This window comes from Microtus pennsylvanicus, chromosome 8 (assembly GCF_037038515.1).
Source record: "Microtus pennsylvanicus isolate mMicPen1 chromosome 8, mMicPen1.hap1, whole genome shotgun sequence".
Taxonomy (NCBI): domain Eukaryota; kingdom Metazoa; phylum Chordata; class Mammalia; order Rodentia; family Cricetidae; genus Microtus; species Microtus pennsylvanicus.
The window spans coordinates 74,814,188-74,827,250 of record NC_134586.1 but is presented as its reverse complement, the minus strand read 5'-3'; positions in this window follow the sequence as shown (position 1 = coordinate 74,827,250).

The following is a 13,063-nucleotide window of genomic DNA, read 5'->3' as shown; positions in this document are numbered from 1 at the left end:
AGGCCACCCTGGGCTACACAAGATCCATTGGAGAGGGGCTGGAGAGATGGCTCAGAGGTTAAGAGCATTGCCCGCCCTTCCAAAGGTCCTGAGTTCAATTTCCAACAACCACATGGTGGCTCACAACCATCTGTAATGGGGTCTGGTGCCCTCTTCTGGCCATCAGGCATACACACAGACAGAATATTGTATACATAATAAATAAATAAATAAATAAATAAATAAATAAATAAATAAATAAATATTTTTTTTAAAAAATCCATTGGAGAAACAGGTCCAGGTGGTGGTGGCTCACACCTGCAATCCCAGTACTAGGGAGTCACACACCTTTAATCCCACCACTAAGGAGGAATATAAGATAGGAGGAGACAGAAGCCCAGGGCTCAGCTGGAAGACGCCCAGCCTTGGTAGAGGTAAGACTTCTCTAGTGGCTTGGCTATTTTGTTCTTCTGATCTTTAGCTGTCTCTGGGTTTTATTATTCACGCTACAATCACCTATCAAAGTCTCAGCTCCTAATCATCACACCAGAAGTTTAACACATTGTATCTGTGTTGTTCTGAAACAGGGTCTCACTGTGTAGCCTGGGATGACCTCACATTCAAGTTCCTCCGGACTCAGCCTCCGAATGCTGGGGATACAGATGTATGCTCTCTTGCCCAGCTGGATATATGAAGTTGGGAGGGACACAAACATCCAGACTGTAGCCAACACGATACAACACAGTCGTCTGTTCTCATTACAAGGATAAAATAAAGAAAAAGAAATGATCCTTTATATTTTAATATTATGTACAAATTGGTTCAACTAGCTATATCAAACATTTCGTTTGTTTATTAAGGAACATTTATTTTGAACATTTATACCATGTGCTTAGAATGAAAAGATGAGTAAGAAAGAGACACTATTTTCTGGTAGAGCAGATCCAGCGGTAGTTGTAAAGCCCTGAGCAATGGCAGAAACCCAGGAGCAGAGAGGAAGGTAAGGGCACTTCAAGCAAAGAATTGGATCCAACAATTAAACACTGATAAAGGAGTATTGAGAGAAGAGGTATTAGGGGATTAGGTCACTGAAAGCCCTGTCTACCATGATCATATTGTCAAAGTTTGTTCTTTCAATGTTTGATGCTGAAAGCTTTGAGTGATGACATCATAGTGCCCCCCCAGCTGTTGTTTAGTTAAAGGTGTTGTGTGAAGGACCGATGAACAGGAAGTGAGGAGGCTGTGAGGAAAGAAGATGACCAGTTTTCCTCAATAATTGCCAGTGATGGGTACGTGTAAGCCAACCCCTCTTCCCTTCCCAGGTTGCTTTTGATCATGGTGTTTTATCACAGCAATAGAAAGAAAGCAAACTAAGACAGCTATTGTGGACTGGAGAGATGGCTTAGTGGTTAAGAGCACTGGCTGTTCCTCTAGAGATCCTGAGTTCAATTCCCAACAACCACATGGTGGCTCACAACCATCTATCATGAGCTCTGGTGCCCTCTTCTGGTCTGCAGGAATACATACAGGCAGAATACTGTATATACAATAAATCTTAAAAAAAAAAAAGGCTGCCTTGTGGGGGTACACACCTTTAGCCCCAGCACTAGGAAGGAAGAAGAAGATGGATCTCTGTGAGTGTGAGGCCAGCCTGGTCTATAGAGTGAGTTCCAGGACAGTTAGGGCTATTACACAGAGAAATCTTATCTCGGAAAAAAAAAAAAAGACAGCAGCCGGGCGGTGGTGGTACATGCCTTTAATCCCAGCACTCGGGAGGCAGAGGCAGGCGGATCTCTGTGAGTTCAAGGCCAGCCTGGACTACAAGAGCTAGTTCCAGGACAGGAACCAAAAGCTACGGAGAAATCCTGTCTCGAAAATCAAAAAAAAAAAAAAAAGACAGCTATAGTTTGAGAGATGATTGGACATAGTCTGAGCAGGATCAGGAGATGAGGGGTCTGGGATCTGAGGCCCTTGCCTGAGTTCCCGAGAGAACGGTGCCATAGGAAACCAGAAAGAAGTCATTCGGAGGGAGAGATGACTAGTATGAGCTTTTGAAGTCCCTGGTAGAAGGCTATAGCAGCTCGTTACACATTGACAGACCTTAGACTAAACTGATCCAACATACATAGATTTCAGATTTATTTTATGCATGTGTTTTCATTAATGTGTGCGTGCATCTGTGCATTGTGTGTGTGTGTGTGTGTGGTCTGGGAGGTTAAAAGATATCATGAGGTTCTCTGACTCCGGAGTTACAGGTACTGTGTGCTGCCCAGTGTGGGTGGAGGGAACTGGACTCCAGTTCTCTGCAGGAGCAGCAGGCTTGCTTGACTGATGAACATCTCTCCAGTTCTGACACACTGATTTTAGCTAGCAGTCCACCAAGAGTGACAAGTTCAGTTTTCAGTTGCCCTGAAACATGAGTGATTACACACAGCACCAACTTGACTGCCAGCTCTTTTGTTTTGTTTCATTTTTTTGAGAAAATGTTTCTCTGTGTAGCCCTGGCTGTCCTTGGAACTCATTCTGTAAACCAGACTGGCTTTGAACCCGGAGATCCACCTGCCTCTGCTTCCTGAGTGCTGGGATTAAAGGTGTGTACCACCACACCTGGCAGGCTGCTAACTCTTTAATTCACAAATCCTCCACATAAACAGAAGGTGTGCACCACAATCTATAGACAATCTTGGCATCAAACAAGACCTGCCAAGTAGGCCAAGACCAAAACGGGAGTATTATCCCAAGTCTTGGAAACAACTGTCTCTGGCTCTCTGTTCCCAGCTTCACTTTCCTCACCTGGAAGAGCTTCTGAGAAGAAATAACACAAGCCAAACCCTCAGTCACCACTTCCAATGTGGGAAGTGAAAGCTTCACTGGGCCAGGTTGGCAAAGCTTTTCCCATTTTGTGCAAACAATGTGATTTCACATACACCATACCCATGAGCTGCTCCTGAGGCCAAGCCACTGAAGAAAACAGGACTAAAGACAGATACCATTGTTTCTTTCTCTGCACCCAGCGTGTGTGCAGTGGCTCTTCTTTGACTGAGGCAAAGGGAGAAGAGAAATAGTGGAGAGGGATGAATGGTTAGGAACAGCCCTGGCCAGGGAGCCTCTGCTTCTTCATCTGAAAAATGGTGTTGTCAAGCCACTCCATTGCTTGTTGCAAAACTCAGAAGAGATAATGTGTATGAAGGGTTTTTTGACTGTGGAAGACTGCTTGAAGTTGGGTGACAATGACAGGAGCTGGACAAAGTTAGGACAAGGATGGCAGAGGTGACTTCCCACTTGCCTTGGCAACAGTCACAACACACACACACACACACACACACACACACAATGCCTCCTCTGCACATAAGGCATTGTTCTGTAATTACAAGCTTCTATCTGTTTTGTGTTTGAACAGGAGAGTTGAGCTTTGTAGGGTTATCTTATTCAGTTCTTCGGAGATTAGTAATGCAAAGCCATCAGCAATTAGCACATTTGTGGGAATGAATTTATCAGGTAGAGGCCTTAGGTTAGAGGGAATGGGCCAAGGTCTGCAGCCTGTTCTACAGAGGCAAAGCATCTGCAAGGCTGGGTGTGGCAGGAAGAGGAGAACTTTGGGATCCACCACATTTGCCTAGGAGATCACCATCGCTGATACTGGGCAGGTAAAGACTGACCTCTGTGGACCTGAATACTTTGGAACAGCAGGATATTAACTGTATCATGTCACGGTGATTCTCTAAGTCTTCAGTTTCATTGCATGCATGCAACTTTTCCAGTTGGAAGTGCCACTAGAGTGCAGAGTCTGGGGAACTGTCTCTGGCCAATGGAGGCTTTGTGAGGTAGCATCAAGAGCCCTTAGTCCTAGCTGGGGTGTGGTAGTGCATCCTTTTTAATCCCAGTGCAGGTGGATCTCTGTGAGTTCAACACCAACCTGGTCTACAAAGCCAGATACAGGTTAGCCAGGACTGCCTGCCTAGTGAGACCTGAGACCTTGTGTGTGTGTGTGTGTGTGTGTGTGTGTGTGTGTGTGTGTGTATGCATTGATCAACTACTATTAAAAATACTAGACATCTCTAGAACTAGAATACAGAAATAAACAAAACAACCCCCCCACCCCGCCTTTAAAATAGGTTTAAGTTTTATCTGGGAAGTAGAGCCAGGGAAGTGAAATCCTGAGGTATGTAGCTTAACTATGGTACTAATGCTCTAAGCAAGGTGTTGTTAGGCCCTCTGTTACTGTGGAGACATCACAAAGTGAACTTATATAATTTAAGAAGGCACAGGCTGATGAGCAGACACAGCGGTCAGGTGTATGAGGCTGCTTCTGGATAGCGGGGCATTCTGTTTTGCAGTAAACATCTTCAAAAGCAGTCGTGCACTCTAAAATAATAATACAGATGGTATTGTAAACACACAAACAACCACGTTTATTGTTTTCATGCTTTGTGCTCTGTGTATAATTGGATGTACTACATTTTTATAGGGCAGTATGGGCAGGAGGTTCGTTGACTTCAGCATCCCCCCTCCCCATGAGTAATGGGATGCTCTGTGGCGTTGCTGGGTAGCAGGAATTCTTCATTGCAATCTTTTGGATCCACCCTCATAATGGCGGTGAGGACTTGCGTCCTGAGAAGGTCTATGAGAAAACAATTGAGGGAGTGAATAGGGAGTGAAGGTAGGGGAAGGTGACCCTGGGTTTTCTGGGAAGGACTTGCGGTAAGGTGCTGTTTGCAAAGACGCCTGTGGGGTGGATTTTGTTGATGCTAGCAGCAAGACGGTAGCTGGCAACAGCTAAACACACCCATCCACTGTCTGTAGACATGCTATTATGTGCTGTGTATACAGTGTGGGAGTGTTTGTCAGCTTCTGATGTCCTGATAGGAGTGCACCCTTGGTTCTACAGCAGACAACTCGTTGCCTGGCAACGCCTCCCACTCCCACTCCAACTCCGGTTGGTCATCACTGGGGTCTTGTGTAGTCAATTTCCTCCTTTTTCTCCTGGCCTTTCACTGACCCTGTGCTGGACTGAGAAAACGAGGGTTGTCAGGAACTAGGCAGAAAGAGGGAAAGAGGGAGAGAGAGAGTATCTTTGAGGTCTTTTCTCCTGCATTCCCTCATGGTACTTCACTGTCAAAGAGTCTCAATGGGCACATCCACACCCTCTTCTCATACCCTACCTTTGGGGGAACCCACCCTTTCCTTGTTCTCAGGCCCTCTTTCCAGCTCCTGTATGATAGCTCTTAGGCAATGCACATGTCTGGTTTGCTTTCCTCATAGTCATCATAATGCCTGTGACCTTTCTTCAAACATTAGGAGGGAAGACAGGAAAGGGGGGGGAGGAGCAAAAAGAGACAAAAGGAGGTAAGGAGGAAGAGAACACGGAAGAGCTAGGGTTCTTTCTTTGTGACCCTGGAAACTCTCAAAGGATCAAATCGACACCTTCAGAAACTCAAACTTCAACACACTTTAAAGTCCCCTGCTAGCTGCTGTATAGCTGCACAGAATGACAGACAGTTTATCAGGAGACAGGTGGTAGGAAAGAGAGGGCAGGCCTGGAGCTGCTTGTGGGGTTGGGGTAGAGAGAGCCGGAGAAAGGTAGCCAGGGAAGACACAGACCTCCGCCAGCAGAAACCTTGAATCCTTTCGGTTCCAGCCTTCCTTGACACCCCCAATGCCACTTTGTGGGGAGCCAGGCAGTGAGGTAGGTGGTAAAACCCCAGAGAGGCCCGCTGTCTACTCACATGGGCTAGATTGGGCTCCCAGGCTCCTTTCATTGAAGGGCCCGCTATGTCTCTAGAGAGGAGCAAGGGGAACTGCCAAACCAACTTCTGCTCTGAAGTCAAAGGAAACCTAGTATAAACACAGTGGGCTCTTTGAATTATCCACATGAAATACTTAACGTGTTTAGCCCGGAGCGGACTTGGTTTAACAAGGGAGTGTATCCATGGTGATTTCACTAGAGACGTTCATATTCAGCTACCACTGTATTGTATTAGCCAGTGGGCTCCAGGCAGCTGCTGAGAACTCTCCCAAAACTTCCCAGCGGGACCCCCCACCCTGCAAGTGTGTTCCTATATGCGTGTACACACACACACACACACACACACACACACACTATAGTAAGGAAATTTCTTTAGTACCTGGCTCCTGTCATGCAGCCAGGACATGTTTGAGTCACAGAACCCACACCCAGGGAGCTCACACACCTAGCCCTTCTCACTGAGCTGTCTGGCTTCTGAGTATACCTTACAGACTTCCAGGAGGCACAGGTAAGAGGATCTCCGTGAGTTCAAGGCCAACCTGATCTACATAGTTCCAGGACAGCTAGAGCTACATACTGAGCAATAAATAAAATAATAAAAAGGAAAATATTTCAAAAGATTTATTTTACTATTAACTGTGATGGGTGTGTGTGTGTAGTGTGTGTACACAGGCGCAAGCCAACTGTGCACGGAAGGAGTGAGGCCTGAGCAGGCCAGAAGCCTCAGAGACCCTGGGGCTGAGATTTTATAGGAGGAATGCTGGGAAGGAACTTGGGTCCTCTAGAAGAGCCTTGCACCTCTGTGCTCCTAACTACTAGGTCATCTCTCCAGCTCCCAAGCAATGCTTTAACAGCTTCAAAAAAAGGTTACTCTGACATATTTGCCACCCCATTTAGTGGTAAGCGTTAATGCCATACAAGAACTTTAAGTAAAAATTTCTTAAACACTTTATGTTTTCTTTTAAAGTTATAATTTGACTGGGCATGGTGGCTCTCACTTGTAAGTCCAGCACTTTGGAGGTGGAGGAAGGAGGACTGGGAGTTCAAGACCAACCGAGGTTACATAAAAATGTGTCTCAAAAACATCAAAAGAATTTTAACTTATGTCATAGGAATATAACAATACTACTATAAATCAAGTAATAAGGAAGAATTTCCCTTCAATTTCATCTTTTCAATTTGTTCCTTCAAAAAATTCCCTTGAAAACACAGTTCACTAGAAGTAAAATTAAAGCAAATTATTTGAGAGTTTCTTTCTCTGTCTTTTATTTATTTATTTATTTATTTATTTATTTATTTATTTATTTATTTATTGAGATTGGGTTTCTCTGAGTAATAGTCCTAGCTGTCCTGGAACTTATTTTGTAGACCAGGCTGCTCTCGAACTCACAAAGATCTGCCTGCCTCTGCCTCTAAGTGCTGAGATTAAAGGTGTGCCCCCTCCACGCAGCTATTTGAGAGTTTCTTAAGAGAACTTGTAAAATTAGTTAAAAGTTGTATTTTGAATTATTTACTTGTTCTTGTGTGTGGGCACACAATCACGACAAGCATACGGAGGTCAGAGGACAACTTCTGGGAGTCCATTTTATCCTTCCTCTCCATGAGTCCCAGGTCCCAGTGCTCTATATGGCTGGGCACTACATAGAATTTTTCCAAAGCAAAAGGGTTTTCAGATAGGTGTCTTTCTGATCACAAAAAAACAGACACAAAATCACCATGACAAAGTTAGTACACTTTCTTAAACAGTTCCAACTTCATTGCTTCAGTCCCCCATGCTCCAGCTCCTAGTGTTCCTCTCCTATCTTGACCCGTCTCCCACTATGTCAAACCCAGACAAGCTGCCACCTATTCTAACGTCTCTGCACACCTAAACCATGCTTTCTCTTTGTGTATGCTCTTCCTCTCCATCATTTCTTCCTGTTCCATGGAGGACAATTTCCTAAAAACATAAATTCCCCTGTTCTTATTAAAACAGATCTCCCCTGCCCCACATTCCATTTTTTTTTTTTTTTTGATACAGGGCTTCTCTGTATAACCTACTTAACTGTCCTGGAACTTGCTCTGTAGATCAGGTTGGCCTCGAACTCAGAGATCCACCTGCCTCTGCCTCCCGAGTGCTGGGATTAAAGGTGTGCACCACCACTGCCTGGTTCCTCCCATTCCTTGGCCTTAGCTTAGGCTTATTACCACCTAGCTCTTATAATTTAAATTAACCATTTCTATCATCTATGTGTTATCATGTACCGCCCATCCTGCTTCCTCCGTCTCCTTTGTCTCTCCGGAGCACCTAGATTCCTCCTCCTACTTCCTCTCTCTGCCAAAAGTCCCGCCTATACCTCCTGCCTCGCTGTTTGATGTTCAGCTTTTTATTACAGTGTACAGATATACCACAACACACTAATTTTAAAAGGAGAGAAGAGACAGGGCAAGACTGCCCATAATCTATTTAAATTTTGATAGATGAAACCATGTATTAGAGCTCAACTGACCTAAGCTACTCTGAAAATACTGCCATGTCGTATACAGAAGTGTGAGTCAATGACCTCAGGAGTGTTTCTCTGCATTCAGGTAGACAAACTTTTCTTCTTTGTTTGCTTGCTTTGTTTGTTTTATTAGTAAATAATTAATTTATCTTTTGTTCTGTTAGGAGAGGATGTCATGCATCCAAGTTAACTTTGAACTTATATACAACTAAGACTGGCTTTGAACTTATATACAACTAAGGATCCTCCTGCCTCCACCACTGAAGGGCTGGGATTATAGACATCTGTCCCCTTGTCCAGCTTATTTCTTCTCTTCTCTTCTCCTTTTCTCTTCTTTCCTTTCCTTTTCTTTCTCCTTCCTTCCTTCCTTCCTTCCTTCCTTCCTTCCTTCCTTCCTTCCTTCCTTCCTTCCTTTTGCTTTATGTTGCTTTTTTTTTTGAGTCATGTGAGTCAGACCAGGAACTTACTAGAAGTTCAAGTTGGCCTTAAATACACGGCAGTCTTTCTGCCTCCGCCTTTTGGGTGTAGATTGCAGGTGTGAGCTCTGCACCTGGCTGGCACCTATTCATATATACAGAAGGGAGTCTTGGGTTTGATTCCACACGTCACCACTGTCTAAAACTTGCATGCTCTCCTCTTAGTTCCTACCTTGCTTGTCCCCTAACAAATGTTTGTACTAGTATTTAAGTGTTTGACCCTTAACCACATGCTCACCTTTCTGTATAGGATTGAGGAAGAACCAGAACATCTTATAAAATATGGCTTTTAATAAATGTCACAAATGGATGTAGAAATATCTGTAAAGAAGAAAACATTTTTAAAATTTTTGTTACTATACTGTATTTTCATTTAGTAAACTTTACTGTAAAAAAACTTGCAAATAAAAATATCACACACTGGACGGTGGTGGCACACTCCTTTAATCCCAGCACTTAGGAGGCAGAGGCAGGCGGATCGCTGTGAGTTTGAGGTCAGCTTGGTCTACAGAGGGAGTTCCAAGACAGCCAGAGTCGAACAATGAAAACCGGTCATGAAAAGCCAGGAAAAAAGATCACACACCATATATCACTTTAGATTGGAAAATTTAACCTCTATAAAGGATGAACCCAGGAAATTTTTCTTGTGCACAGACACACACATATGACAAAGTACATGTATATGTGATGGTCAGAGGACCAGAGGATAAGTATGGGTGTCATTCCTCAGACATTCAGCTGTTCTGAGATGGTCACTCACAGGTCTGATACTGACAATTACACTAAACTAGGCAATCAGGGATCCCTTCCTCCCTGGGAGTCACGCTGGACTAGGCAATCAGGGATCCCTTCCTCCCCGGGAATCATGCTGGACTAGGCAATCAGGGATCCCTTCCTCCCTGGGAATCATGGTGAACTAGGCAATCAGGGATTCCTTCCTCCCTGGCACGGGGTTATAAGAATGTGCCACCATCTCTGGCTTTTTTTTTTTTACATTGTTTGTTTGCTTTGTTTTGTTTGCGACAAGCTCTCACTGTGCAGCCCTGGCTGGCCTGAACTCGCTGTGTATACCATATCAGGGTTTTTCATGTGAATTCTAAGGTTGAAACTCAGGTTGTCAAAATTGCAAGGTAAGCACCTGACCTAGTGAGTCATTTCCTCAACACATGATTTTTCTTCTATTGCCATATTGTAAAGTGAAAGTCATGTCTCATAACTACAGTGTGCCCAGAACCTGCAGGAATAAGGATCCCGAAGGCAGGGATGTGAGTTATGACCAGGGATGAGAAATAAAGAAGACAAAAGCAATAGCTGGGTGCAGGAAGTCATGCATAAGCTATGACTTATGCCAAGCAAGTTTATTAAGAAGTACCATATCAAACATAGTACTTACAGGAAGGAAAATTGCCATGGTTAGCAGAGAGCTAAGTCAATGTTGGTAAAGAGAACACATAACTCAGAAACAGTTACCCTAGTTAGGAATGACAACCATAGTCCTGGGGAAAAAGTTGGCTCCCCAGAAACCATAACCTTGACTCCTTGGAGTCACTGGCTTTAGCCCTAGACTGGCCTTGCCAAGTCCACTCCTGGAAAAAGGACACGGAACTAAAGTTCCCTTTGTCTGTTCATCAGGGACTCTGAGAACGTCTGGGGTGGGTCTGGGTCTCCACAATGCTTGCGCGTCCTCTTGCTACTCTGTTAATTTTTCTGTGATTTTTCTATAAGGTCTAAATATTTTCAGCTGTCTAAACCTTGAGATGAGACAAAAAATTCAGTTCAAGAGGGTGTGGTAGAGAAAGGCCCTACTGCACGTAAGCCCTGTGGATAGACGCCCTTTGCAGAAACGTCATTCTAATGAACAGAGACAGAAGGCACCGATGTTTAGAGTCAGCCAGACTGTAGGACAGTGGTTCTCAACCTTCCTACTGCTGTGACCCTTCAATACAGTTCCTCAGGCTGTGGTACCCCCTCCCCAAAAATAAACATAAAACTATATTCATTGCTACTTCGTAACTGTAATCTTGTCACTGTTATGGATTGTAATGCTAATATCTGATGTGCAGGGTATCTGATATGTGACCCCTGAGGAGGCGTCATTTGACCCCCACAAAGGGTCTCGACCACGTTGAGCTCTGCTGCTGTAGTACATGCTGTCTTCACTTGCTGAATGGGAACAATAAGAAATTGTCCCCACGTGAGTGAGTTAACGGATATGAGCACTAAGACTGTGTTAGCTCCTCCCCTCCCCTCCCTGGGTCCCTCCCATGTCAACTAGATCAATCTAAACTTATTTAGGTGTTGGGTGATGGCACATGAGACTGAGAATAAGGGACTGGAGAGAGATGCTTCAGCAGTTAAAACCTCCTGCTGCTCTTGGAGAGGACCCAGATTTTGTCCCCAGCATCCACGCTCATGGCTGTCTATAGCTCCAGTTCCAGCTCATCAGAAAGCCCTCTTAAAAAAAAATAGATATCCATGTGGTACCCATACATACATGCAGACAAAAATACTCATATAAATAAAATAAAACAAATCTTTAAAAAATTAAAACAAAGAGATTGAGATCCACTGTGGCAAAATAGTAAGATTCTCTCTCAGTCCTCCACCCAAAACCCACAAAAATCAGACTTACTTAGAGTACAATTGTTTGGCATCAACAATAAATTTTTCTTTTATTTATTAACCACTCCCCCATCCCCAGTAAGAGCAAAATCCTAAGGCAGAGCCAGTAACAAAAAGCCTTCAAAGTCAAACCTCCCAGACTGGAGATAATTTTTTCTTTTTAAGCTGTCTCAGACTGTTCAAGTTAGATTCAATCCCTTGAAGCAGCAATTAATCTCACATTAATACACGAAGCTGTCTTTCTGAAGAAATAGGGCTGGAGCCCAACATGAGCTCACGGCTGCTTTTGGCTCTTAAATCTTGGCCAAGGACGGGAAAGTGGAGCTTGCCAAGGAATGTTGGGGGGAAATTATCACCAGCCATGTCTGTTTGCCAGAGTGGCTTGGGGGTGCAGTGCAGATGGGGGGATGCTGGAAGAAAGGCAGGAGCCTGGGAGGTGAGAGGCCTCAAGGGAGGAACTGAAGGACAGGGGCTTCATTACGGGCTGAGGCCATAACAGGGGCTAAGGTACCTCACGCAGGAATTACTTATGGGACAGACTCAGAATACCGAAGCCCCAAAAGGCGTCAAGCTCAGGTGACTCCAGAGGACAGAGGACAGTCATGTACACATACAGAGGTCAGGCTGGGAGGGAAGAACCTCAGTATCTGTGGTCAGCTTCCTAGAGGTCACCTTCATAGGAAGCAAGTTTGGGACAAAATAAAACATTGAGCCCATTTTGTCTAAGTGCTAAAGCAGTGGCTAACTACTTGGCGGACCCAAGTGCCCCTCTAGAGTTGGTTTCCTTTGGGATCTGGAGTCTGTGAGAATCAAAACCAACTGTTTACAATAAAAAAAAACAAACAAAACAAAACAATACAAACAAACAACTATGGCAAAAGATATTTACTATGTTTATTAAATGAAATAGTAATGCTTCTAAGAACTAGACATCAGTTTATGGAAATGACTCAGCTTCCCTGGTTCCCTTCCTGAGGAAGGGATGTGTAATTGAACACTTGGGACTAAGCAGGGTCCCCCTTGAAAATACACCTCCTGGTCATCTCACTAGCTGGTCTCCCAGGAAGAAGAGCCCTCCCTTGCCTCACCTACTGGCCTCAGTTTGGGAGACACCAAACCTCCAAGAATAGCTCCCACCCTGGCATTTCTGCATGAGCTGGCATCCCCCAGGGTGAGCTTCCTCCGGAGTACTCTCTCCCGGGGAGAGGGCTGGCGGCAGGGAGATGGCTGGTGGGTTTTGCTGGAAGAGAGGTGCCAATTATAGCCTTTATTAGGCTTGCGCCTGCCACCTCTCTACCTTGAGACTACTGGAGACCACACACACACACACGCTCTACTTTCCTGTTCTGGGACAGGAGACCTGTGTGGTCCTGCCGACTCACTTATAATAAATCTGCGAGCTTAATAAAAGGCATCACTTCTATCTTTTGATCTCTCTTGAGTTACTCATTAGCTCTAGGTAACACACTGCTTGACTGACAGGTCCTTCCCAGGGAAAACCCAGGTTTGGGGATTCTTCAAACAAAAAAGTGGTGTGGAGTGTGTGTGGTGTGTGTGTGTGTGTGTGTGTGTGTGTGTGTGTGTGTGCTGTGTGTGTGTGTGTGCTCACACGTGCATATGATTGTATGTCTGTGTTGCGGTAAACCTTGGTTTCTAGGTAAGAAGTGAGAAGAGGATCTTGGGAATTTCAGGAGGGGTCTACGGCATGGTCTCCAGAGCACCTGCTGTAGAAGGTTCTAGAATCATCAAGGCTGTTT